The sequence below is a fragment of the Nelumbo lutea genome, chromosome 1, assembly GCF_056320005.1.
Source record: "Nelumbo lutea isolate HS-2025 chromosome 1, American lotus-T2T, whole genome shotgun sequence".
Classification (NCBI taxonomy): domain Eukaryota; kingdom Viridiplantae; phylum Streptophyta; class Magnoliopsida; order Proteales; family Nelumbonaceae; genus Nelumbo; species Nelumbo lutea.
The window spans coordinates 10,556,833-10,584,572 of NC_142684.1; the positions used below are offsets into that span (position 1 = coordinate 10,556,833).

At 38.4% G+C, this 27,740-nt stretch overlaps 1 pseudogene across 1 annotated transcript; it reads left to right on the plus strand.

Moving 5' to 3' along the window:
• LOC148873487 (isocitrate dehydrogenase [NAD] regulatory subunit 3, mitochondrial-like) lies at positions 1-27,740 on the plus strand (annotated as a pseudogene). The gene is made up of 4 exons (XR_016105560.1): positions 1-546; positions 24,074-24,313; positions 26,618-26,696; positions 27,239-27,740. The product of XR_016105560.1 is annotated as an isocitrate dehydrogenase [NAD] regulatory subunit 3, mitochondrial-like (transcript).

The window sequence follows — 27,740 nt, forward strand, 5'->3', positions numbered from 1 at the left end:
ATGGCAAGAAGAATAGTACCAATTCTGAGGCAACTCCAAAAATCATCAGCCTCTATTCCACCCAACTCTCTTGTTCCAGGGCTGGGGTTACGTTTTGAGCCAAAGAGGTTTGTTACCTACATGCCTTGACCTGGTGATGGAACTCCTAGAGCTGTAACATTAATTCCGGGCGATGGAATTGGTCCTCTTGTCACAGATGCAGTCGAGCAGGTCATGGAGGCAATGCATGCACCGGTATACTTTGAGAGATATGAAGTTTGTGGTGACATGAAAGAAGTTCCCAAGGAGGTAATTGATTTAATCAAGAAAAATAAAGTCTGCTTAAAAGGTGGTTTGGCCACACCAGTTGGTGGAGGTGTCAGCTCATTGAATGTTCAATTGAGAAAGGAGCTTGATCTCTATGCATCACTTGTACATTGTTTCAATCTGCCTGGACTCCCAACAAGGCATGAGAATGTTGATATTGTTGTGATACGAGAGAATACAGAAGGAGAATATTCAGGGCTTGAGCATGAGGTGGTTCCTGGTGTAGTTGAGAGCCTCAAGGTATTCCTCTTGATCCATTTTCTGCCTCTTTTTTCTTTTCCTTTTTACCTTCTCTTGTTAATCTTGTGATCATTGCATTTGTTGCAAGTTCTTTGATTAACAAGTAACTCTAATGTAGTCAGAGTCAATATAAATTAAACTTTAAGGTTTATGGATTTAGTTAAATTTTAAAAGGAGTGTCACTAGAAGAGTTAAGCCATCTAGTTTCCCTTGTTTTTTCCTATTTTGACTTATAATTTGGTCTCTGAATGATTTTGAACTAATGAATTACATTAGGCCAAAAAATATGAAGAAAGGAAATTCAAAACTTATCTGTCTCATATAATTCCAATATCCTATTTATTTAACTTGGCTGTATTTCATAGGTAACAAGGAATCTAAATCAATTAGGATTTCTTGTTTTCTTGTTGCCAAAATATCTGACAGATGAATGTCTCAAAGCATTGATATTCCCCAATTTTCACCAAACAAAAATAAATGCCAAATGCAAGATAAAACCTACTTTTTCTCATTTTTGTATCTTAAATTTCCATGAAATTTCCTAAAGAACATAGTTTCAAAGCAAGCTAGGCATTATCATGAACTGAAAAAAAAAATGAAGCCAAAAAATGAAAGAACTGAAAAAAGAAAAGAGAAGAAAAGGATTTGATAATTCTCCTTCCTCATTGAGTTAATCATTTTTTGTTATAATGAAGAAAAGGATTTGACTAATCATTATTGCCATGTTCACACGTGCAAATGGATGATGCATTTTCTCATTTCATGGTTTTTGATGCGACAACAGTAGAGCAGTAAGAAGTAGGAATCTGGGGAGGATAGTAGAGAGTTAATTAGATGGAAGGTTGAAAATAGGAGAGAATGAACAAATTGTAATTACCGAGATGTAGAGAAGAAGACAAATTAACTTATAACGTGAAGTTGAGCTAAAATAGAGCTCAAGAGTTTGTTGAGAAAGGAAAAACTGTGATAAGAAGAAGAGAAATTCTATATATGCCCAGCTTGCAAGATTGTCTTCTAGCTTCAACTTGGGAACCCCTTTAGTCAAGAAATCAGCCAAATGATCAGCTTTGCAAATAGGATGCACACCTCTCCACTAGTTACTCATTCACAGATAGAATGTCCGCCCACTTCTATATCCTTGATACAGCTATGCTGAACCAGATTGTGGGTAATGTTAATGGCTGCTTGGTTGTCCCAGTAAAGTGTCATCAGTCTCTCGAGTTGAATATCCATCTCAATAAGGAGATTCTTAAACCATATCAACTATGATACACCATGAACCATTGCTGTTTGCTCTATTTCTATGCTAGACTGACCTGCAATGGATTGCTTCTTACTCTATTTCTTGTGTTGATATAGGCTCCCATTCTTAGATGTCCATGGTTAGCATACAGCAATACTTTCCTTGGGTTGTGTTTGTTTGCAATGCAAACGCAAATATGTACACTACATATTTATGCATTTTTCGGTTCATGAATGCAAATACGGTTCACATTTTAAACCGTTTTTGCATTCATCCTGTTTGTTTGAAATCGGTGCAAAGGTGTGGGCCCATCACTAAATGCTCCAACTATCTTATGCTCCAAATTCCTCAACTTTGGTCAAAAAGTTAATTATCAAATGAACACAAAATTGTATCCAAAAAATAGGTACAATAATGCTCTCTTTTTATAGTACAAAAGTGTCAAAAAATGCATTTTTGCTCTGATAATTATTACTTTTTTACGTTTCAAACAAACACTCGCAAATGCGAACCGGGGTGCATAAATACCCCAGTTTGGCATTTGTATCGCAAACAAACGGAGCCTTGGGGTGCCTTCTAAGTAGAACATAGTTATATCTACATGCATGTGAAAGGTCCTAAGCTAATGCATAATTTGACTAACCACACTAACAACATAAGAAATATAGAGTCCTGTTAACTAGAGATACAGTGACTGCCACCAACCTCTGATACATCCCTTTGTTAGGTTGGATCTCCCCATCTTCAGTTTCCAATCTGTGGTCAGGATCCATAGTGTGTCAATTGGTTAGGCACCTAGCTTCCTTGCATCCTTAAGAAGGTCCAAAACATACATATACTTTCTTTGAGGGACAAATTTCCCCTTCTTGAATCTTACTACCTTAAATACCCAAAAAATACTTGAGATCTCCAAGGTCTTTGATCTCAATTTTAGATACAAGGAATGCCTTTTGAATTTGAGATCTGAAACAAATTGTCCTAGTGATCACAATGTTGCCAACATACACAACCAATATGGTTTAAGAATCTTCCACTCTTTATAAAGAGAGTATTGTCGGCATGAGACTGTACAAACCTATACTTATAGACAACTTCTCTAAATCTATCAAACCACGTCCTCAATAATTACTGGAGGCCCATAAATCGACTTTCAAAGCTAACAAACATTTACCTAGCTATCTAGAGTACACATTCAAGGTGGTAGATCCATATCTATTTCCTTTTACAAGTAACCATTGAGGAAGGTAATTTTGATGTCCAATTGGAATAAGGACCAAGAGTGGTTTGTTTCCAAAGAGAATAAATTAGAGGATTTTATCTTGGCCATGGGAGCAAGAATCTCTTGGTAATTAATGCCATAGTTCTAGGTATATCTCTTTATTACAAGTCAAAGTTTATTACAAGAATCTCTTGGTAATTCTTGCCCTTGGGTAAAGATTTTCCATGTCTAATTATTTATGAGAGCACCCATCTCTAGGGTCATAGCCTCCTTTCATTGAGGTGACTCCAATGCCTCTATAATAGAACTAGGAATAGGAACAAAGGAAATAAAAGAAAAAAAAATGCATAATAGGAGGTAACAATAAATCATAAGAAATATAAGTAGATATAGGATAGGTGGCCACACATGTAAACAAACACATTGTCTTTTTTTCCTTTGTGCATAGAAATGGGAAGGTCAATGTCAGGATCAAGAAGGGAACTAAGTGGAGCGGATAAAACAAAAATAGGGGGCTGATGTTGATCACCTGAGTCCGATGAATCAGATTGTGGTGGTTGCTCAATATGCAAAGTCACCTTGTTGAAGTCAATAGATGTCATAAACTGTTCTCAAACTGCCCAAAAAAAAGATAATCAGTGCTGGGTAGCAAATACAGAGAGGAGAAATCATTACATATCCTCCAAAACTCATCCAATCTTTGTGAGGCAACTTCTGATCTTTTAAAAATGTCTCCCAAATCATCATTAACATCCATAATCCCCAAAAAACTTTATAGGGCACCAACAAATCCAGAAATCAAAGATTGCATTTTTCACCAATTTCCACATGTAAAATATAGAAATTAGGAAACCTCCTTGTTAGAGTTATCCAAATAAGGGTAGATTAGTCATCTCACCTTGGTTAAGTTATGAGCTTATGTGGCAGTCTTATTAGAGGTTCTCTGTCCCATACTTAAGTAGGGGCAGTTTAGTCCTTGTACATTTAATTAGAAGCTAATCACTATTAAGAGGTCGACTGATAGGGTTTAGCTATCAAGTTTGATAGTTCTTTCATCTTCTTCTTCTTCTCTTCTCTTTCTTCTTCTCCTTTGGTTCGGACTACTGTAGTAAAAAAAAAACAAATTGAATTGAAAACTATATGGAAGTTCTTCGAAACTCAATAACTATCAGGGGTATGGTCGTCTTCTTTTCAGGCACCAGCAGATCATACAGCCTGCCAATGTCAATCGCTAACAATGACGACATCAGCAACCAGCAACTCTCCTCATGACCAATGTGTTAGAGTCTGATCTGAGTCTGTAAAGCTAGAGGAAGAAGAAGACAACAACAGATTTGTGGGTGTGTCGAATAGAATGATCAACACCCTAAGAAACAATATTTATATTACTGTCAAAGGACCAAAAAGTCCTTAGAGTACAAAAGAAATAGTGTACAAGAAAAATAAAATACAACAAGAAGTAAATTACAAAAGTAGCCTCCTCGGCTAACTCTCTTCATCTCTACACACCCCCTCAAACTGATGCCTAGGAATGAGCATTAGTTTGTCCATAAGGAATAGATGTTGTGCCCGAGTCATCACCTTTGTCAGAAGATCAGTAAGTTGGAGGCCAAAGGACATGTGGGAAAGAAATAGTGCCAACTTGAAGAAGATCATTAATGAAGTGGCAATCAACTTCAATGTGCTTTGTGCGCTCATGGAAGACAGGATTAGAAGCAATTTTGATTGCACTGACATTGTCTGCAAAGAGAGGAACTGATTGTCGCAACTCCTATAGTATGTCATGTAGAAGAGCTCGTAGCCATATAATCTCACTACATACTGAGGACATAGCTCTATATTAAGCTTCAGTGGAAGATTTTGGAAGTGTAGTTTGTTTCTTACACTTCCAAGAAATGAGGGAGTTACCAAGGAAAACACACCAGCCTATGGTGGATCATCGACTATTAGGGCAACCAGCCCAGTCGGCATCCTTATAGGCAGTAAGGCTGATGGATGAAGAGGAAGAGAAGTATAAGTCATGAGATAAGGTTCCCCTCAGATACCTAATAATCCGATGGACTGCGAACAAGTGTGGTTGTCACGGAGATGACACTGTTAGAGGGAGGATTAGTTCGAACTCCTCATCCTCTAACTCTCCTTGCCGCAACTCTCTCTCTCTCTCATTCTCTAATCTTCTCTTGTTAGTTTTCTGGTTTTCTTGCATAGTCCCATACTTCTAGGACTGTTTTTCAACTTGGTATCAGAACGAGACTGAGCTTGGTGTGGCTCTCATGTGGTTGTAGTCCAGCCAACTGCATGAGGGTGTTTTAGGGTTGGAAGTTTAGACTCACTTGCCTGACTCTTGGAGGTCATTGAAGGGTGCCCAAGACTCAATTCACTTGGAGATTAGTTCGGTGACCAGGAAGAATCAGATAGATAGATTGTTCGACCTGATTTGAAGCTCAAATGAGAGATTCATATGACTATAAGTTGCTTCAGTTATTGCTGAGTTGTTGCTGGGTTATTTTTCTGATTTGGGGAGCTATTAAAGTACTCGAAACTCCTCTATATCTGCTCTACTATTCGGCTGTTGCTGGATTGTTTTTATTCAGATATTTCTAGGTTATTTTCTTATCTTATTGGACTATCAAGTGGCCAAAACTTATTTGGGCTCAGTGGTACGAGTCTCTACTTTAGTTCAGCTACTTCTTTGACCTATACGGAGTGTTTTTGAAGTGATTCCTGCTAGTTAACAGTGAAGTGTTGACTGCTGCATATATAGTGTTTGTAAAAAGGCCTCTTAAGTACTGTGGATTATATTTTTTGTTCTCTTTGGGAAATTATTGTTGGGAACCAAGAATACATTGTGTTTGGAGGTCGACTGATTGTTCCTTGAAGGCTGAATCAGGTCTTCTTCTTCTTGAAAGTGCTGCCACCGAACTTGGTTCTCACGGCTGTCAGGCCTGAATTGAGTTTGTGAGTTGCTGTGTTTGTTGTTGATTCAACTCAATTTGAGTTCTTTAAAATCAGTATACTATTGGAGGCTTGCCAAAACCCTAATTGAAGTTGTTACAGAATCGACTTCTCAGAAATTGAGAACAAGAGTACTGCTGAATATGGGCATACTTCGGGAACTACAACCGATTCCTTGTTGGCTGTAACTACAGTTAAACTAGATGGAACCAATTATTTGGCCTGGTCACAATCCGTAAAAAATCATATTTGCAGTAGAGAAAAGTGGGGGTTTATCTCTGAGAGCAAGAAAGCTCCCCTAGTGGATGATCCCTCTTATGAGAAATGGGTGCAAGAGAATTACACAGTGATTGGGTGGCTTGTGAATTCAATGCAATCACAGATTAGTCAGCATTATCTCTGGATGAATTCGGCTAAGGAAATCTGGGATAGTGTCGTAGAAACGTACTCCTAGAAACTGAATGTAGCCAAAACCTATAAACTAAGGAGTGATGTGAAGAATCTAAGACAGGGGAGAAATCCCTTGCAGCATATTTCTCCACCTTGAAATCTCTGTGGCAAGAAATTGATCTAATAGAGTTAGTGACATAGGATACTCCCAATGATGCAGAGACCTACAGGAAATTAGTTGAAAGGAACTGGGTTTTTGAGTTCCTAACTGGGCTAAATTCTGAATATGACATTACAAAACAAAATATTCTATCCAAGGAAAGTGTCTCACTATCACAAGCATATGCTTTAGTTAATAGTGAAGAAAGCAGAAGACAGGTACAGGTACAAGGAGTTGGCACTAATGCATTTACAAAGGACCAGTGCTGGAAAGAAAGAGGTTGTCTGTGAATATTGCAATAAGCCGAAGCATACCAAGGACAAGTGCTGGAAATTACATCCCGAACTTGTTCCTGCTCAATTTTAGAAGAAAAATGATAGTAGGAAGACAGGGAGTGCAAATGCAGCCACGGGTACAGATGCTGAAATTGAGTATGCCTGTGCACAATTGGCAGCCATGAAGGTTGAGTATGAAAAGTTTGGAAAGATGATCAGCCATCTTGAAGGAGTGACCTCATCATCCAACCCTTTAGAAAATTCAGGCACCACTGCATTTGCTCACTCAGGTATAAGGGCTTTTGCTAACCATGCAACCACCTCAGGTAATCCTAAGATCCCTTGGATCATAGACTCAGGTGCTTCTGATCACATGACCAATCTTTCCACTTTGTTTGTTTTATATGATTTGCTTCCTGGTCATAACAAAATCACCTTAGCTAATGGCTCTCTTGCCTCTATTTCTGGCAAGGGAACTGTCAAGGCTACAGGCTCCTTACTCCTATCCTCCACCCTTCATGTACCTAGATTGAATACTAATTTGTTATCTATAAGTAGCTTAACCAAGTCATTGAATTGTTGTTGTTTCGACTGTTGCTATAGTAGTCCGAACAGGAAGAGGAGAAGAAGAAGAAGAAGAAGAAGAGAAGAAGGGTCTTTCGAAAATCTAATGGGTTAACCCATTCAGTCGACCTCCTTAATCTATATTAGATTCTAATCATAGTTACAAAGACAGAAATAACCTTACTTAAGTGTGGGGCAGAGTAACTCTAATAACACTGCCACATAAGCAAGTTACTAAATAAATAGAAGAAGACTAAACTACCCCTATTCGGCACATCTTAACACTCCCCCTCAAGCTGGAGAATATATGTCATATAATCCCAGCTTGTTACATAGATAGTTCACTTTCCCTGAGCTTAGAGCTTTTGTAAACAAATCTGCCCACTGGTCATTGGAACCCACATGTTCTGTATTTATCTCTCTGGCAAGAACCTTCTCTCTCACAAACTGGCAATCAACCTCTATGTGCTTTGTTCTCTCATGAAAGATAGGATTGGATGAGATATGTAGTGCAACTTGGTTGTCATAGTACAATTTCATAGGTTTATCCATGTGAAACCCAATTTCTTGTAGGAGATTCCTCAGCCACACTAATTCACAGGTAGTGTGAGCCATGGCCCTATATTCGGCTTCAGCACTGCTTCTGGCTACAACCGTCTGCTTTTTACTCTTTCATGTCACAAGATTTCCTCCCAGAAATGTGCAATAGCCTGTACTAGATCTTCTGTCACTCACTGAGCCTGCCCAATCTGCATCTGTATACCCAACTACTTTAAGTTTTCTTCCTGGTTTATACAATAGCCCACGGCCTGAAGCTCCTTTCAGATACCTCACAATTCTAAGGACTGCATCCCAGTGAGGTATACGAGGGTTCTGCATGAATTGGCTCACCACACTAACTGCAAAGGAGATGTCGGATCTCGTGATAATCAGATAGTTCAGCTTTCCCACTAGTTGTCTATACCTTCCAGGATTTTCAAATACTTTTCATGTATTGCTGCTCAACTTAACATTTGGTTCCATAGGGGTCTCAGTCGGTTTTGCAGCTAACAGTCCTGTTTCTTCCAATAGATTAAGGACATATTTCCTTTGGCATAGATTCACACCTTGTTTTGACCTGGCAACCTCTATTCCGAAGAAATACTTTAATGTTCCAAGATCCTTTGTTTGAAAATGATTTTGCAGAAATACCTTTAGTTTGTCAATCCCCAATTTATCACTACTAGTGATGACAATATCATCCACATAGACCACTAGTAAAATCTTCCCAGCTTCTGAGTCATAGTTGAACACTGAGTGATCAACCTGGCATTGTTTCATTCCAAAACCCTTCACCACTTTGCTGAACTTCCCAAACCAAGCACGTGGAGATTGCTTTAACCCATAAATTTCTTTCTTCAGCCTGCACACCTTACCAATTTCAAGAAGATGATGATTCTTCCGTTCAGCCACCCCATTTTGTTGAGGGGTGAAAGCACACGAGGTCTGATGAATAATGCCATGTTGTTCTAAATACTGTTGAAATGCAATAAGAAAGTATTCACGACCATTATCTGAACGAAGAATTTTGATTGGAATACCAAATTGTGTGCGTATTTCAGCATGGAATTTTTGAAAAATGGAAAATAATTCACTTCTTTCTTTCATTAAGTAAATCCATGTCATTCTTGAACAATCATCAATAAAGGAGACAAAATACTTGTACCCATTATAAGACCCTATTTTGATTGGACCCCAAACATCTGAGTGAACCAAAGAAAAAGGACTCAACATACAACTCTCAACTCTTGGACTGAAGGACACACGGCGGTGTTTACCAAACTGACATGACTCACATTGTAAAACTGACAACTGACTCAATGATGGAACCAACATCTTGAGAACCTTGAGAGATGGATGTCCCAGTCGGCAATGCCATTGTAGAGGAGTAAGGGAAGTCTGAAGTGCAATTGAAGATCCACCGCCATCAAGGTAATACAATCCACCAGCTTCATTTCCCCCACCAATCTTCTTCCTCGTCTTGAGATCCTGAAAAACACAAGTGGAAGGAAAGTATGTAACAAAACAGTTAAGAGCTTTGGTTATTTTACTAACAGACATAAGATTGAATGGAAACTTAGGTACGTATAAAACAGATGATAAAGAGATAGCAGCCAAATCAACATTACCAACACCACAGATGGGAGATGAGGACCCATTGGCAAGTGTAACAGTTTGTAGTGTGGAGGTTTCAGCAAGAGAAGAGAACACACCTGGAGTCCCAGTCATATGATCTTAGGCTCCAGAGTCAATAATCCAGGAAGGAGTTTTAGATGACATGCAAGCGATACCTGATTGGGCATATGTGGCAGTGGTATGCTGTGAAGTAGTTTGAAGCAACCGTTCATACTCATCACGCGGAACACTCACCATCTCCCTCCCAGAAGTAGATGTAGAGGTGGAAGGTGTTAGGTCTGCCAGTTTACTATCACTAATAGCAACCTCGCCTGCTACAGCATGATTAGCCCATTTAGAGGGAGGGCCATGTAGATCATAACAGAAATTCACTGTGTGTTCATCTCTACCACAATGAGTACACTTCCTTGTAGAGTTATTTTTTCCTCTGCCACGGCCTCCCCCTGAGTCACGGCCACCCCTACCAATCATGGAATTGCCACGGCTCCCTCTGGAATGACCTCCCCCTCTTGTACTATGTCCACCACCTCTAGCTGTCACAAGTGCTGATCTATCATACTGTGTGGGGTTCTCTGTCTGGCCCAAAGAGATTCTACGAAATCTTGAGAATACTTCCTCAAGTGTAGGAAGAGTAGAGCCCCCCAATATTTGAGCTCTAACTGGTTCATATTCCGACTTCAGCCCCACTAAAAATCTTGTAACATCTAGTTGCTCCCTTTGTTGTTGCTGAACTTGAATATCTGGAGTAAGGGGATGATAGACATTGAGTTCATTTCTTATATTCTTCATGCAGGCATAATACTCTTCTATTGTTTTGGTTTCTTGTTGTAAATCAAAGTACTCCTGATACAACTTATATACTCTTGTTGTGTTATCTTGTACAGAATATATCTTCTTAGCATGCTCCCATATATCCATAGCCGTATCAAGGAACATGAAGTTGGCACTGATTTTTGGTTTCATACTATTCCACAGCCAAGTCATGATTTGAGCATCTTCTTGTTCCCAATCATCAAACCCTGGAGAGTCAACCGGTGGCTTATCATCTCTAACATGCTTTGCTTTCTTCTTTGCCTTGAGAAAAACTTAAACTGATTTAGCCCATGGAACATAGTTCTCCCCATTTAGCTTAATTGAGGTCATTTGTACTCCTAAGTAGTCGGAGGAAATTACTACACTAGGTTTCTGATCATTGTAGCCATCTCCTATTGCTGCCATTGTACTCTTTCATAGTTGTCTCTAACTTTACTTCTTAGCTACAAGCTGATTGATGTTGTTCACAGTTTGATATTTCAGCACCTATTGCAGCCTCTAAACACCACTGCTGACTTCACACACTTGTTCTTATTCACACTACTGCTGACTTCACACACTTACGTCCCACATAAGCATCAGTTTACCATTCACCAATCACAAGTAGAGGCCCTCTTACAACCACTCAAGCACCACAACACAGCCAAATTTGCTGCACCCAGTTCAGGCTTATTTAACACACTTAAGAGGGCATTACACAACCACAATGAGTTCGGCAAGATCACTGCATTCTACCTTACACCACTCGGCTACTTATAGCAGCCCTAACACCATTCAACGACTTACAGCAGCCCTACACCATTCGGCTATTGCACACACAGCCCTTCCTAGGGCAACAATGAACCTAGTTCTCTAGGTTCTACTCAGTACAACAGTTTCTTGTAGGGTTTCTACCCAGAAATATATGTAACACTAAAAGAAGAGAGAATCAACCTTCCTATGAGAATATCAATCAACCATTCACTACTGAAGTCACTTTCCTTGTTGAAGAAAGTTATGCGTAGCAGAGAGACAAACTGTAGTGTTTCTGACCTAGGGCGAACCAGTTCTCTCCATCGACTGATCAGAAACAAAGGTGAAGAGTCATGAACAATGCTGAGGTGCTTTACCAACTGACTTAGGTCAGGAGCATGGCTCTGATACCATGTTTTGACTATTGCTACAGTAGTCCGAATAGGAAGAGGAGAAGAAGAAGAAGAAGAAGAAGAAGAAGAAGAAGAAGAAGAAGAAGAAGAAGAAGAAGAGAAGAAGAAGGGTCTTTCAAAAATCTGATGGGTTAACCCATTCAGTCGACCCCCTTAATCTATATTAGATTCTAATCATAGTTACAAAGACAGAAATAACCTTACCTAAGCGTGGGGCAGAGTAACTCTAATAACACTGCCACATAAGCAAGTTACTTAATAAACAGAAGAAGACTAAACTACCCCTATTCGGCACATCTTAACAGTTGTGTAACATTTTTTCCTTCTCATTGTGTTTTTCAGGACCTAGAGTCTCGGAAGGTGATTGGGAATGGTCATGAAACTAATGGAATATACCTGCTTGACACTCCTGGATAATGCATTGATCATCCTAAGAATGCTGCCTTTGGATCTACCTTGTCAGAGTCTGTTAGTCGAATCATGTTGATTCATTGTCGTTTGGGTCATTTGTCTTTTTCTGCTTTAAGTCATCTATTTCCTGAACTATTTAAGGGAGTCAGTGTGTCCAATCTTAATTGTGAGTTTTGTCAGTTATCAAAGCATTGTAGAAACAATTACCCTTTGAGCAATAAAATATCATCTTCTCTTTTTAATATTGTGCAATTTGTTGTGTGGGGGCCTTACCACTTATCTCCTATGGGGGGCTACAGATATTTCATCCTGTTTATTGATGACTTTTCTAGATTCACTTGGATATACCTAATGAAATCTTGTGAAGAAGTTCCAAGACTTGTGAGGCAATTTCATGAATTTGTTTTAACTCAGTTTGATACCAGAATCAAGATTTTCAGATCTGACAATGCAAAAGAGTATTTTGAGAAGAGTTTATCCTTGTATCTCTCTGACATGGGAGTTGTTCATCAAAGTTCCTGTGTTAGAACCCCTGAACAGAATGGAGTTGCTGAAAAAAAAAATAGGCATATTGTTGAAGTTGCAAAGAGCCTTTTGTTTGCCTCACATATTCCCACAATATTTTGGGGTGATGTTCTCACTGCTACTTATCTCATAAACCATATGCCATCCAGGGTTCTAGGGTTTAAATCCCCCTTCAGTCTTCTTCATCCAGACAAGGATCTCTTCCCGATTCCTCTTCATGCGTTTGGCTGCACCTGTTATGTTCATATTCCAAGTGCCCAGAGACATAAGTTTGAACCAAAAGCCCTCAAATGCATCTTCCTTGGTTATTCCCCCACACAAAAGGGTTATTGTTGTTTTGATCCAAAGACCGGCACTTGATATGTCTCCATGGATGTTACCTTTGATGAACTTTCTCCTTTTTATGGGTCCTCTCAGGAAGGACATTGTCAACAGGGGGAGAGTTTGTCACAAGTGTTTGCTCTTCCTCTCCCTGTCCCAATTGAGTCTCTTGATGGGCCTGTGTCCTCACAAAATGAATCAAGGGAGGACCAATCACTTCATTCTTCTTGTCCTAGTACTCCTATCTCTTTACCTCCTCGTCCTACCCACAATCCCAAAGTGTATCAAAGGCAAAGGTCCAAGAATAAGCAGGTTGTTTCTTTTACGGCAGATGAGCCTCATACACTTCCAATCGCAGATGAGACATGTGTTGTTTTAACCTCTTTGGAACCATCTTTCCCGGATCTTGATGTTCCTATTGTTGTTAGGAAAGGAAAACGGAAGTGCACTGCACACTGCATTTCCAAACACCTTTTTTATGACCTACTTTCTCCTTCATACTTTGCCTATCTCTCTTCAGTTGCTTCTAACCCTATTCTTAGATCTGTGTCAGAAGCTCTTGAGATTCTAGAATGGAGAGATGCCATGCAATCTTAGATGGATGCCCTACACAAAAATGATACTTGGGAAGTGGTGGATTTGCCTGAAGGGAAGGATCCGGTTGGTTGCAAGTGGGTCTTTACCATTAAATACTGGGCTGATGGGACTATTGAGAGGTATAAAGCCAGACTGGTTGCCAAAGGGTACACACAGACGTATGGGATTGATTACTTGGAGACCTTTACTCCTGTTGCGAAGATGACATCTGTGAGAGTTCTCTTATCTCTGGTAGCTCACTTTGATTGGCCCCTTTATCAGTTGGATGTAAAGAATGCATTTCTGAATGGTGACTTACATGAGGAAGTCTATATGTCTCTCCCTCTAGGAATGCATGGAAATGAGATGCAAGGAAAGGTATGCAAATTGAATTAATCTCTTTATGGCCTCAAACAGTCTCCTAGAGTATGGTTTGAGAAATTTAGAACAGCACTTGTTAAATTTGGCTACACTCAGACACAATCAGATCATACTCTTTTTGTGAAGAGAAATGAATCCCTGGCAGTCTATCTCATTGTGTATGTTGATGACATTGTTGTGACTGGTAATGATGCCTCAGGAATTCGTGTTCTTAAGTCTTTCCTTCGTACAGAATTTGAGATTAAGGATCTGGGGGAATTGAGATACTTCCTTGGCATAGAAGTTGCTAGATCCAAGAATGGGATTCCTATCTCCCAAAGGAAGTATGTCCTTGACTTTCTTTCTGAAACTGGGAAGATGGGTGCTAGACCAGCTGCAACTTCTATTGATATGAGCCACAAACTTTCTGCTTCAAATGGGACATTGTTGGAAGACAAAGGGGTTTTTTAGAGACTTCTTGGGAAGCTTCTGTACCTGTGCATGACTCGGCCAGATATTGCATATGTTGTTAGTTGTATTAGCCAGTACATGCATGCACCTAGAGATTCTCATATGGCAGCTGCAAAACGTTCTGTGTTATTTGAAAGGCTCTCTGAGAAAAGGGATTCTGTTTACCAAGCATGAACATCTAAAACTCGAAGCCTATACTGATGCTGACTGGGCTGGAAATATTGATGATAGAAGATCTACTTCAGGGTATTGCAGTCTGGTGGCTGGTAATGTTGTCTCTTGGAGGAGCAAGAAACAATCAGTTGTGGTCCGATCCTCAGCAGAAGCAAAATACAGGGCCATGGCACATGGAGTCTCTGAACTGTTGTGGCTAAGGTCATTGATGGAAGAACTCGGGATTGATTATGACAAGCCAATGATGTTGTACTGTGATAATCAGGCGGTATCAACATTGCCCACAACCCCGTACAACATGATAGAACTAAACATATTGAGGTTGATAGACACTTTATTCGAGAAAGAGTCTTCAGGAGAAGTGTGTCTTCCATTCATTACCTCTGAAGGACAATTGGCAGATTTCCTCACCAAAGGTCTTCCCAAGGCAAGGCTTCAACATGACACTGGCAAGCTGGGCATGATTAACATCTATGCTCAACTTGAGGGGGAGTGTAGAGAAGATGGGCCGAATGGCCCATAGGCTGTTACTTTATATTATCTTTATGTTCTTCTCTATAATGGGCCTTATTCTGGGCCCATACTCTTCTATGTTTCTTTTTTGTAATTCCTTGTCCAACTAAGGACCTCTCTTGTAATTACTCAAAGATTAACTTAATAAAAGAGTATTAGAGTGTTAGAGGGAGGATTAGTTCGAACTCCTCATCCTCTAACTCTCCTTGCCGCAGCTCTCTCTCTCTCTCTCTCCTCTAATATTCTCTTGTTAGTTTTCTAGTTTTCTTGCACAGTCCTATACTTCTAGGACTGTTTTTCAACTGACACAAATTGGATCATTATCTAGATTGCATAAGATATATCCGACCAAGTCATCGTGAGATATATTATGCTGCCTACAAACTATCGATAAAGAGTAGGATCTTCAAGAAGAGAGCCATCATCCTCGCTTAGTTTCAGATTCATCTCTAGGGGAGTATCAACAGATCTTCTATGCTTGTTTTAGGCCATATAGAGACTTCTTGAGACGACAGACAAGCTGCGGATTTGTATCATATCTAGGAGGTGGCTTCATGTAAACAGTTCCCTTCAATTCCTCATGTAGGAATAAATTCTTCACATCCATCTGATGAATTGTCTAGTCTTTAGCTACAAAGATGACTAAACTTTTGTCTGACTTCAGCTTTATACCTATTTATAGCCTATCCCATATTCCTATTTATAGTCTTGAGCAACAAGTCTAGCTTTATACCTATCTAAACCCAATGAGAGAAGCTTCAGGAGGAGCTTTGACCAAATCCCAGGTGTCATTCTCAAGAAGGGCTTGGATCTCAGAGTCCATGGCATCTTTCCAATGTGGAATTGCTATAGTTTGTTGATAAGTGTTAGGAATATCTATGGTTGATAAAACAACAAAAAAGGAACTATGGTCTGGGGAATAACCATAACGGTCAGGAGGGCGGGAAATTCTAGAGGAACGACACAAAGTAGGTGTAGTGGGTTCAAGTGGAGGGTCAAAAGAACTTACAAGAATAGATGGAGTAACTGGATCAGCATCTGATGTCAGAGAAAATGGAAGGGGCATAAGAGTTGATGTAGACCGTTGTTTTCTGAAGTAGGTTTGAAGTTGCTGAACGGGTGATGTCAGAGCATTAGGAAGATCTGTAGAATCAAATCTGTTCAACAAAGAAACAGAAGGAGCAGGCATTTTAACAGTATGCTCAAAGAAAGACATGTGCTCAAGAAAGATGACATCGTGAGAAATCCTAATACGATGGGCTTTGGGATCATAACAAAGAAATCCCTTGTAGTCAGGACTATAACCTACAAAGGCACATAAAGGTGCCTGTGCAGTTAGCTTGGTGTGTTCATGAGGTGGAAAGTGAGCAAAGCAGACAACCAAATACTTTAAGCAATGATAGGTTTGGAGATTTATGAAAAAGGGACTGGAAGGGAGAAATGTTGTTCAAAATAGATGATGGAAGAAGATTTATTAAATACATAGCAGTGTTGGTCGCCTCCACCCAAAGCCAAGAAGAAACATGAGAATCTTACAAAAGAGTTCGGACTACACTCAGGATGTGTCTATTCTTTCTTTCTGCTACTCCATTTTGTTGAGAAGTACCAGGACAGGATTTTTGAGATTGGATTCCTTATTATTTTAAATAAGTCTAGAAATCCCCATCAAAGTACTCTCCCCATGAATCTGATCGTAGTACACATATTTTGCTCTCAAATTGGGTAACAACAGAAGCTTGGAATATAATTTGAATGTAGTGTAAGCATCAGATTTCTTACGAACAAATTAAATCCAAATAAGTGAGTGCAGTCATCAATGAAAGTCATAAAATACTTGTATCCCAATCTAGAAGTAACTGGGGATGACCAAACATCACTATGTATTAAATAAAAAGGAATAGTTGCATGCTCAGAATGTGAAGAAAAAAGTAAAATATGATTTTTGCTCAAACCACAAGTAATGCAAGATTTATTAACATTCTTAAAAGAAGTAGTGGAACTTGATAAATTACTAGAAGCAAACAAATAATCAAGTTTCTTAGAAAAAGGGTGGCCGAGGCGTCTATGCCACAAGTTCTAGTCATTATTACAACTAGACAATTCAAAACCAAATGTAGTGGAAAGTAAACAAGAAGTTGAAACAGAATCAACTTTCTTCTTCTCAAACTCCAGAGCAAACAGTCAACCCAATCTACGCCCCTTCCCCTTGACCTCCCTAGTTTGTTGATCCTGTATCAAACAACCATTACAAGAAAGCAAGACAGTGTTATCATCTTCCACAAGTTGACCAAAAGAAATCAAATTAGTGGTTAATTTGGGCACAAATAAGGTATGTAGGTGAAAGTAAGATAACTTAGAAGTAGATAAGTATAAATCATCACAACCAAGTATATCTAATTTTTCACCATTTGCAGTGATAATATGTCTATTAGAAAGATGGGGTTTAGGAAACTGACCAACGAAGGCCCCTGTCATGTGATTAGGTGCACCAAAGTCTCTGATCCAAAGGTGGTGTGATGAAGGGCATAAGGTGAATGACTTATTAGACAGGCCAATAGCTGAGAAAGCGGAAGATGTGGCCAAAGACATGAACTGCCAAATCCGTTCTTCAGAAATACCATTGGAAGTATCATTCTGTGAAGCCACTGAAGTAATGGTAGATGAGGCATCTGAATTCGCTACGGATGCCTGATAAGCTTTATAAGACCCTTTCTTCTGATTAGACCCATTTCCTTTTGGTGGCCGAATGGGACATTCTGTAATGATATGCCCCTGCTGCTTGCAGTGCATGTGTTCTTGTTGTAGTGTAAGACAACATGTTTGAACTCTTTGCATTCGTAGTACTTAATTCAGGAGAAATCATTTTTGCCCTTAGATTTAGTTGATAGAAAAACAACATCTATATTAGGATCCTTTCTGCCATCAATGGTAGTCTGTGTGATCAGCCTTGTTTATTCTCTCAAGATCTCCCCAAGAATATTATCTAGATTTAGAAGGGTCTCTCTAGTGAGAATATTAGACCTTACAGCTTCAAATTCAGGTCTGAGATGCATTAAGAAGTGCATGATTTTTTTTATCGGAAATGGTAACTTCATTAATATAACCTAAGAATAACTTTCCAGATTTAAGTACAGCTGTCATCCCCTAAGTAGGTGTTGAGCCCCCAGAAGAAGTGCATGATTTTCCTTCTGTCAAAATGAGCTCTCATAAACTGCACACAACAGCCTGAAGGGTTTTCACCCATGTGCACAATCTCGTATTCAGTCCGAAGGTTAATGAACCCAGCATAATATTCTTGGACTTTTCTCTCACATTGGTGGTATGAAAATATGTTAACTTCTATTTGACATTGCTTGGATAGGTTTGATTGTTGATATACCTTCTCAAGATACTAGTACATCTCATAAGCAGTTCTGTAACCTCTCATCAACGGATCCAAGAATCCATGATGCAATTTTTGCATTATCAATTTTCCACTGATTTAAAGCCTTAATGTCTGAGTCATTAGGTTTAGGTGTAGTTCCATCTAAATAACCCCAAAGACCCTGTGCCTCAACATGAAACTGAAAGTCAAACTTCCACAAGGCATAGTTTGATCCATTAAATTTGATGGGAAGGACATCCATTCTGTACGAAGCCATTATCATAGAAAAAGGTGCTGATTTCCAAGATTGATATCAGAAATCAAACAGATATGATGATAGGAAGGTACCTTTCACTCAGATATCCAAAAACGGAAACTGTTACAGTACGCCGAACCAAGAAAAGAATAAAACCCTTCTCGAACCAATCCGATTTCAACCAGGCTGAAGGATCTCACAAGAACTCCTTTAGGTGACACCAGATCTAAAGTTTCAAGTGGATCTGATGTCTCCAAGTGCAGATCAAAGAGAAGAAATAAAACTGGTGGCACAAACTCACAGGTTTTAGATCTGTCAATGTCTGATTGAAACAGCCTTGAGAAAAAAATTTCTAGGGCACCAAAGGATACCCTAGTATTGTTAGGAAGATCCCCAAATGCCAAAAGATTCAAAGAACAGAGAAAAAAACTCAGCAGATTTGATCGTGACCTGCTCTGCTACCATGTCAGAGTCTGATCTGAGTCTATAAAGCCAGAGGAAGAAGACAACAACAGATTTGTGGGTGTGTCGAATAGAATGATCAACACCCTAAGAAACAATATTTATATTAATCTGTAAAAGGACCAAAAAATCCTTAGAGTACAAAAGAAATAGTGTACAAGAAAAATAAAATACAACAAAAAGTAAATTACAAAAGTAGTCTGCTCGGCTAACTCTCTTTATCTCTACACAATGCCCTAATTTTTTATACCAACTTCTAATTATGAAGTTTTAACCTGAGAGAAAAATGAAAAAAGAGGATAAGAAAAAGAGAAAGAAGGGTGATGCATATCTTTCTTGTTTTCATGCCAATTTCATTAGTTTTTATATTAATTGGGTGTGTTACTACATTTACACATAAATTCCCTGATTAGATAAATATTAACAATGATATAAGTACCCTTTAGAATCTCAACTGAGTGTTTACAAATGATATTTATGGATGAAAATGAAATTTCTTCAAGATTGACCAGAAATTTATGGGCCAGGCTACAAATGATCATCCCTATGAGGAGTCCTTTGGACTCCAAACTAATTGGCCACATGCAAGATTCCTAGGTGTTGGTTGTTTGGGGAGCTTCTCTAAGCAACTTGACTAACAAAACAAAACCATTCCCTATTGATGGATAAAAAAAGGAACTATGTTACATGAATACAGCAAGGGCACAGTAGATACAATTACAGATACAAATTTTACACTAAAAAATGAAGTATGAAATGATACCAATTGATGGTGGCTCAATTGGTATATTCTCTGGCTGGTTATAGCAAATACTTGGGATCAAATCCTGTTGTCACCAGGGTTGGGTGGTTATGGGTATGGGGGATACCCCATGAAGCAATGATAATAATAATAATAATAATAATAATAATAATAATAATGATGATGATGATGATGATGATGATGATGATGATAAAGAAAGAAATAAATAAAGATATGACACGCTTGTACATTTATCTAGGTATCATAGCCTGGGAACATTGTGCACAGGGAGTTACATAATTGCATGCAGACATGCAATGCAGGGATTTGCAAGAACAAAGACAAACTGATTTTTAGTAATATGTGTATAGATGAGGGGTAGTTTTGTCTTTTTGTATTCTATTGTATACTATTATTGTAGTGTTAGCACTAGATGGCTTTGTACCTCACTATATTTAATCTTCTCTTGTAGGGTCAGTTTTGTCCTTTTATTCTTTTAGTATAAATCCTGTTTCTGGGTTGTATTGAATCATCAGACCAACCAACAGTCTTGGAGCATTCGTTGTTTCTCTCTTTTCCTAGGTTAACATGTTATCAGAGTAGGTTGTTCTCTGATTTCCTCTTAGTTCTTTCAAATCCTTTTGCTTTTCTTAGCTCTAGTGATTGGTTCAGGGCTGTTTTGATCAACCCTAAAACCAGTCTCCTCCGTTCTGTGCAATCAGCAAGAGAAATCTTATTAGATCTTTCATAGGACATATCAGTTCGTGGTAACCAGTCTCCTCTTTTCTGGACTGTGACTTCAGTTTTCTGTTTTCTATGTGGTTTGGACACCTTTTCTTGGCTGGAAGAGGCTTTATCTCTTTTCTCCCAACACTCTTGCTTGTTCTCAGTGATTGTACTGTTTGTTTCCTTTGTCTTCTCTATTCTTTGTTGACTATAGAACCTGGAAAAGGTGAAATCATCTCAGTGAAATTTAATGGCAGGAACTATGCACTTTGGAAATTTCACTTTCAATACTTTGTTGAAGGGAAAGGATTGTGTCTTGGATTCTTGGATTCTTGGATAGAAAATGCACAAGTTGTGTCTTGGATTCTTGGATCTGTCACTGTCGATGTTGCAATTCCAATAAGGGGAGTCAAGATTTCACAGGACATGTTTGAATACCCTGAGAAGGTCTATCAGCAGTCAAATATGTCTAGACAATATCAAACAGAGTCGAACATATTTTCTTATGCTCAGGGGAAGAAAAGAATTCAAGAGTACTATGCTGGTTTTGTGAACCTCTAGAACGAATATGAGTTGGTCCACCTAGGGGATTTATCTACAAACTATTGTGTAAAAACTATGAAGAAACACTTTAATAAGAGGAAAGTTATGCATTTTTTGATGCATATCCAGCCTGATTATGAGACTGTATGATCAAACATTCTCAGTAGGGAAGCAGTACCTGATTTGGATGTTATTCTTGGTAAGTTATTAAGAGAGGAAATCCAGCTTCATATTCAATCCTCTCTTGATAATAATGAGAATGGCTTGGATGAAATTTTTTGTCTACTAAACAAAAGGGAAACAAAGATTTTTCGAAGATGCAGTGCTATGAGTGTAAAGATTTTGGGCATGTGGCATCTCACTGCAAGAAGAACCTTTACACCTATTGCAAACAACAAGGGCACATTATTGCTGAATGCCCAACTCAGCCTCCCAAGAAAGGACTGCATAAAGCCTTCCAGGCTTCAGCGGAACTATCGAATGCTTCTTTTTCCTCTATTTCAGTTCCCAAAGCAGATTCTCAAGGTTCTCTTACTAAAGATACGATTCAACAATTGTTGTCTTCGGCTATTTCTTCTGCTTTTTTTTTCTATAGGTTTTTGGCTGGTAAGTCTACTTGTGCGCTTCTCTGTCCCATATGTGGATAATTGATTGTGGAGCCTTGAACCACATAACTAGGGTTTCCTTTGGTCAGTCTCCCAAACATATCCTACTAACAATCACATTGTTATTGCTAATGGTGAAACTCTTCCAATATGTGGATGTAATGATTTGTATTTATCTACCTCCCAATCTAATATGTTTTATCTCCCCAAACACTTTTTGTTCCTAGGTTGACTACTAATTTAATCTCTGTTGGGCAACTTGTTGATGATGTTAACAATGTTCATTTTTTCTCATGATGATTGTTTCATCCAGGGCCAATGCAGTGGGAAGCTGAAAGGGGAAGGGGCATAGGCTTGGGACGTCTATTTTCTTTGAAATTTAAGGACAATAATCCTTCTATGGCTTCTTGTTTTTTATTCTACTACTTACAATTCTCCATCTATCTCTTGTAATAATGTGTGGCATCTATGGCATAGACGCCTAGATCACGCTCATGCTAAAAACTTGGATTATATGTTTTCTTCTAGTCTTTTACCTGTTACTAGCTCTTTATTTAAGCATATTGGTAAGTGTTATTTGACTTGCTGCTATAGTAAAGTCCATGTTTTGCCTTTTCCATCTTTTTTTGAGCATGCTTCTATTCCTTTTCATCTTATACACAGTGATGTTTGGTTGTCTCTTTTTATCTCTCGCTTGGGCTACAAATATTTTGTATTATTTAGAGCATATGCCGATGTAGATTGGGCTGGTTGTCCTAACACATGCTGCTCCACTACTGGTTGGTATGTCTTCCAGGTGGCTCCCTGGTTTCCTGGAAATGTAAGAAGCAACAAACAATATCCAACTCATCTACTAAAGCTAAGTATTGCACAATGTCCTCTATTTGCAGTGGAATAGTTTGGCTCAAAGCTCTACTTCAGGATATGGGCATTGATCATTCCTCCTCCATTCCTCTTTTTGCCAACAATATGAGTTCCATCAAGATAGAATCCAATCCAATTTTTCATAAATGTACCAAACATATTGAAGTGGATTGCCATTTCATCGATCTTCTCCTTGATGACCGTATTTCTCTTCCCCATGTTTCTCATTGCCTGCAGCTTGCAAATCTATTTACCGAGGCTATGACATGGGCTAGACATGTGTTTCTTATGGACAAACTAATGCTTGTTCCTCAACATTAGTTTGAGGTGGAGTGTAGAAAGGGGTAGTTTTGTCTTTTTGTATTTTATTGTATACTATTATTGTAGTGTTACACTAAATAGCTTTGTTCCTCACTATATTTAATCTTCTCTTGTAGGGATAGTTTTGTCCTTTTATTCTTCTAACATAAATTTTGTTTTTGAGTTGGACCAAATCATCAGACCAACTGAACAGTCTTGGAGCCTTCATTGTTTCTCTTGTCTCTCTTCTTTCCTAGGTTAACAATATGAATAATATAATATATTTTCAGTTTGTCACCTGGTTGCCTAGTGATTGGATATGAGGCATTACTTGGAACCTGCCTATCACCAGTGACTACCCATAATTAAATGCACTCTATAGAGGCCCTGTCATGGGGAAGCTGGTTATGTGCCCAAGCAATGGTTTAATTATTGTATTTTGAAGATAGTTTTTCTCCTTAGAGCTGTAAAGCGGGTCATGTTGTCCATGGGCCAGCACGGCCATATATATTCCAATTTTATTGTAATTTTTCAATTTCATTTTATTATTTCATATGCATAAACAATTGTATACATCAAAATTCATATAAAAATAAAATTTTAAGATTTTTTTTTCAATTTCTTGTCTGTCTTGTTATATAATTTCCCTTTTTTCTTTTTTTTTTCAAATTTTCTGAAAAAACATCGTGTTGGGCTTCCCGTTTGAGGGGTTCCAAGCCTGGCAAGCACAGCCCGCCAAGGCTTGTGTGCCAGCCCTACACAGCCCACATTACACCTCTATTTCTCCTTGTCTTCTGTCAGTACCTGGAGAGACCCAATTGATTCCTTCTGTGTGTGTGTGTTGGGGGGGGGGGGGTGAGGAGGAGGTTTATGAAAAATTGATAGGATTACTGCCTGGGAAAGGGTAGGTTTTGGAATGGGTTTTTCAACTTCAACTGCACAATATGGCTCTCTCCTACTATATGGTTATAGCCCAGCTGTACTTCAAGTTCTCTCCTAAAAGTAAAGAGAAGAAAGGGTTTCCACTAATCCGTTCTACCAAAGGTTCATCCACAAAGGTCACCATCATCATCTGATAGCCGAGAGAAAGGAACAAAAGAAAAAAGAGCCAGCCAACAAGTTCTATAGCCCAATCCTTAAGAATAATGATCAAAATTGATCCATATGATGGCTGCCTTGTATGTTCTGCTTTGATTCATTACTTTCTGGATTGCTAATTTAGAGTTTCTCCCCCTCTGCAGTGGTTTAATTTTCAATTTGGCACCCTATGGAATTTTAATTCTGTTTCATTGTTAGCTTTCTAACTGAGAGTGTTGATCTAAGATATCTTTCCTAGAAACACTTTAAATTGTATCTAATTTAGCACCTTTTCTAGGTAATTACACAGTTTTGCTCAGAGCGGATTGCAAACTATGCTTTCGAGTATGCTTACCTAAACAATAGAAAGAAAGTAACAGCTGTGCACAAAGCCAATATTATGAAGGTTGCAGATGGTCTGTTTTTAGAATCTTGCCGTGAGGTCGCAGCAAGATATCCTGGAATAAAGTACAATGAGATTATTGTAGACAACTGCTGCATGCAGCTTGTTTCAAAACCTGAGCAATTTGATGTCATGGTATGTGGTTTCACAGTTTAAATAGTGTTTCTGGTCATATACTTACTTTTCCAATGAATCTTCCGGTTTCAATTATGTTGGTGAATTCCATTATTTATTTCTATTTTTAAGATAAAGTCAGAATATTTACAATGACTATGGTGCTAAAAAATTCTCTAATTGAATTATTTGTATTTTAAATAGGATTTGCTTTTGATGTTTCTGATTTGTTCAAGGACCTAGGATATGAATTTTAAAAATAAAATGGAGAAACACCAATGTCCTATTCATTGCTATCAAGGCAGCAAGGAAAGACTAGGCAACAAGATGCCACTTTGTCATCTAAGTGCCTAGGTGCCATGTAGAGACTGGTTAGGTAGTGTTCTTGACAAATAAAACCTTTAATTTATTGGATATGATCCATTTCAACACATTCCATATTTTCAACTTCTTATTATTTTGTATTGAAAAATATTAAAAGAAAACCAATAATGATGAATTTTGCATATCAAGACACACTGCATCACATAACGAAATATGACTTCATCATAATCATCATACTGAATTCAAAGCTAAGTACTGCAGCAAGAACCCAAGGAAACAAGTAATCAATGATATACTATTATATATGCTATATGCTTAACTTGGAGAACAAATAAAATACAAAATATGGTAAGGTCCCACCCTTACCTTTTTCATTGCCTAAGAGGATGCCAAGGAAAAATGATGTGATATAAAGGCACCCACTAGATAGCACCTTTTCTCCTAGGTATCTCCTTAATAACCACATGCCCATTACAAATAAAAGCTTCCAACCACTTATAGACTTAAGTAGTGACTAGTGAGAACCTGGGTCCACCATCTCACCTACTTTACCACATGTCCACGCAAAACTCATACTTCACAACATTACTTTTCCTATACATCAGTTTTTAAGGTGAGATTTGAAACTTTGAACCTCTCTCATCCCAAGGAGACCTTCTGTTCCTTGTAGGTCCAATGCTTTTTCTTTACACCAATTTGTCATAACTCCAACAATATCTCCTTGAAGCCACAGGTCTACCTATTAGACCTTTGAGAAAGAACTGGATACAGGGCTCCAACTTACAGGATCCTATGAGCTGTGATACACTACCAAGCGATCCTCTCCTTCTACATGATCTATAGGGGAAACCATTCCCAATTCCAATTCATCAATTTGGAAAATTTTCCTCTGAAAGTCCCCTTATTAATGATCTTATTAATTATTGAGTTAATTTTCTATAAAGCTTTATCATTTATCATAATAAAGAATCTAATCATATCCCCAAAAGTCATGAACAAAAAGTTTGCACCATGAATAGGACATAATAAGAAACATGATCCACCACCTTGCTGCTCTAATGAGAACATGTATAGCTCCTAAGGACATGTATGGATCCATGGATGTAACATTGCACCATTTATTCGTGCTTATATATTATTATTTAAGGTGAACGCATTTCTCATGGTTAGGGGTGCAACTTGGGCAGGCTCTGGTTGGGCCTTTGTCAAAATTTGAATAGGCCCAACCCGAGACCGAAGCAGTGTAAAATGCTGACTCAGGCCAACCCAAATTGCACCCCTACTCGTGGTTATTATGAAGCACTTTCCTTCTCTAACAATGATGCAAAGATGTTGAACAATTTGATGCCTCAGACTGTAACACAATAAAGTGCTTAAGGATTGAAAAACAATCTTGATAAATTAGACTAGCATTTCTGAAGTGCCAAAAAATTAATTTTGAGGAATGGCATTACAAGTTTCACTGCTCACATTTTTACAGTTATAAAAATTCTTCTCCCTCTTTAGAGGAAATATTTTCAGACAAAACCTTAGGTGTAAACCAAGGGTACCCAGGTCAAAGAATTCCAACTGAATCTTGTCTAGGCCCCTTCAAACTCTAAAGAATTCTCAAGTTGCATCCCTTTACCAAGTGGAGGAGACTTATTTTAAAATAACTGTAAGAAAATTGGACAAAAAGTAATAAAATATAAGGAAATATGGATTTAAGTTTTCATTATGGCTGAATTTTCTTCATGGACTGAGATTTGTTGTTACCAAGTAGTTTCAAGTTCCTGAAAAGATTGGGCATTACTAGTTATACGAGGAGAAGTGTTTTTTTACAGGCATATCGTTACTAGCATGCCAATTCATTAGCTAGATTACAAACATAATGTATGTAAACTTTGGCATTTTTCCTTTTTTTCTTTTTTGTCTCCTTTTATTTGCAATAGTTGTACCTCACTGATTTGATGTGCATATCTTGACCAACTCTTTACATGCAGATTCATTTATGTTTTGCAGGTGACACCTAACCTTTATGGCAACCTAGTGGCAAATACAGCAGCTGGTATTGCTGGAGGCACTGGTGTCATGCCAGGAGGTACTCACCGCCTATGAGTATTATATTAAAATTTCATCCATCTATCAATACTACTTTTTCAAATTTCCCTTTTTCCATTCATATAAACCAGTGGTGTGAATGCTAAGTACTATGATAATAGATACTTGCAAGAGGGGAGTTGATCAAGTCATTGATTTCTAAGGAATTCAGTCACTCTCTTAATAAGTTGTATCATTCAAGCCAATTCTTCGATTTTAAAGAATTTTTCTCTTTTGAATTCATGATGTGCTTCGATCATGTCTTGGAGGTACTTATTTGTTAATACTTTGAAAGGAATGGCATTTGCATCTTTCTTCATGTGACATGCATGCTGAAAAAAAGTACAGTAGAAACTGAAGGGATCTGATTGGTTGTTATTTGTTGAGAATTCAATCCTGTTTGCAGTTTATGCTAGTTTGTATAAACAAACTTTCAGTATTTGTGCTTACATGCGCACTGGCCCTGCTGTTTCCATTCTTTTCTTACCTTAGTTATGTATTCCTCGATAAAAATGATAGATACATGGATTTTGGTTTTTGCAGGTAATGTTGGGGCTGATCATGCCATCTTTGAGCAAGGTACTTCAGCAGGCAATGTGGGAAATCCTACGGTGGTTGAACAGAAGAAGGCAAACCCAGTAGCTCTGCTTCTCTCATCTGCCATGATGTTGAGGCATCTACAATTTCCTTCCTTTGCTGATCGGTTAGAGACTGCTGTGAAGCACGTGATTTCAGATGGCAAGTACCGCACAAAAGATCTTGGAGGAGACAGCAGCACTCAAGAGGTCATTGATGCAGTCATTGCTTCACTGGACTGACAAAGAATTTAACTCTTGATCTTTTCTCTTCCTGAAGACCATCTTTTGTGTCAGACTCCAAGCTCCAGTATCCTTATTTTTCTTTCTTTTAATTTCTTTAAATCGGATGGCAAAATGCCCTTTTCCACCTTTTCTCTTTTATTTTCAAAATAATCAAGCAACAGGATCATGTAGATTGCTTAATACAAATACCTCAGCAGGAAAGTAAATACAGTTTGTGTTCTGCA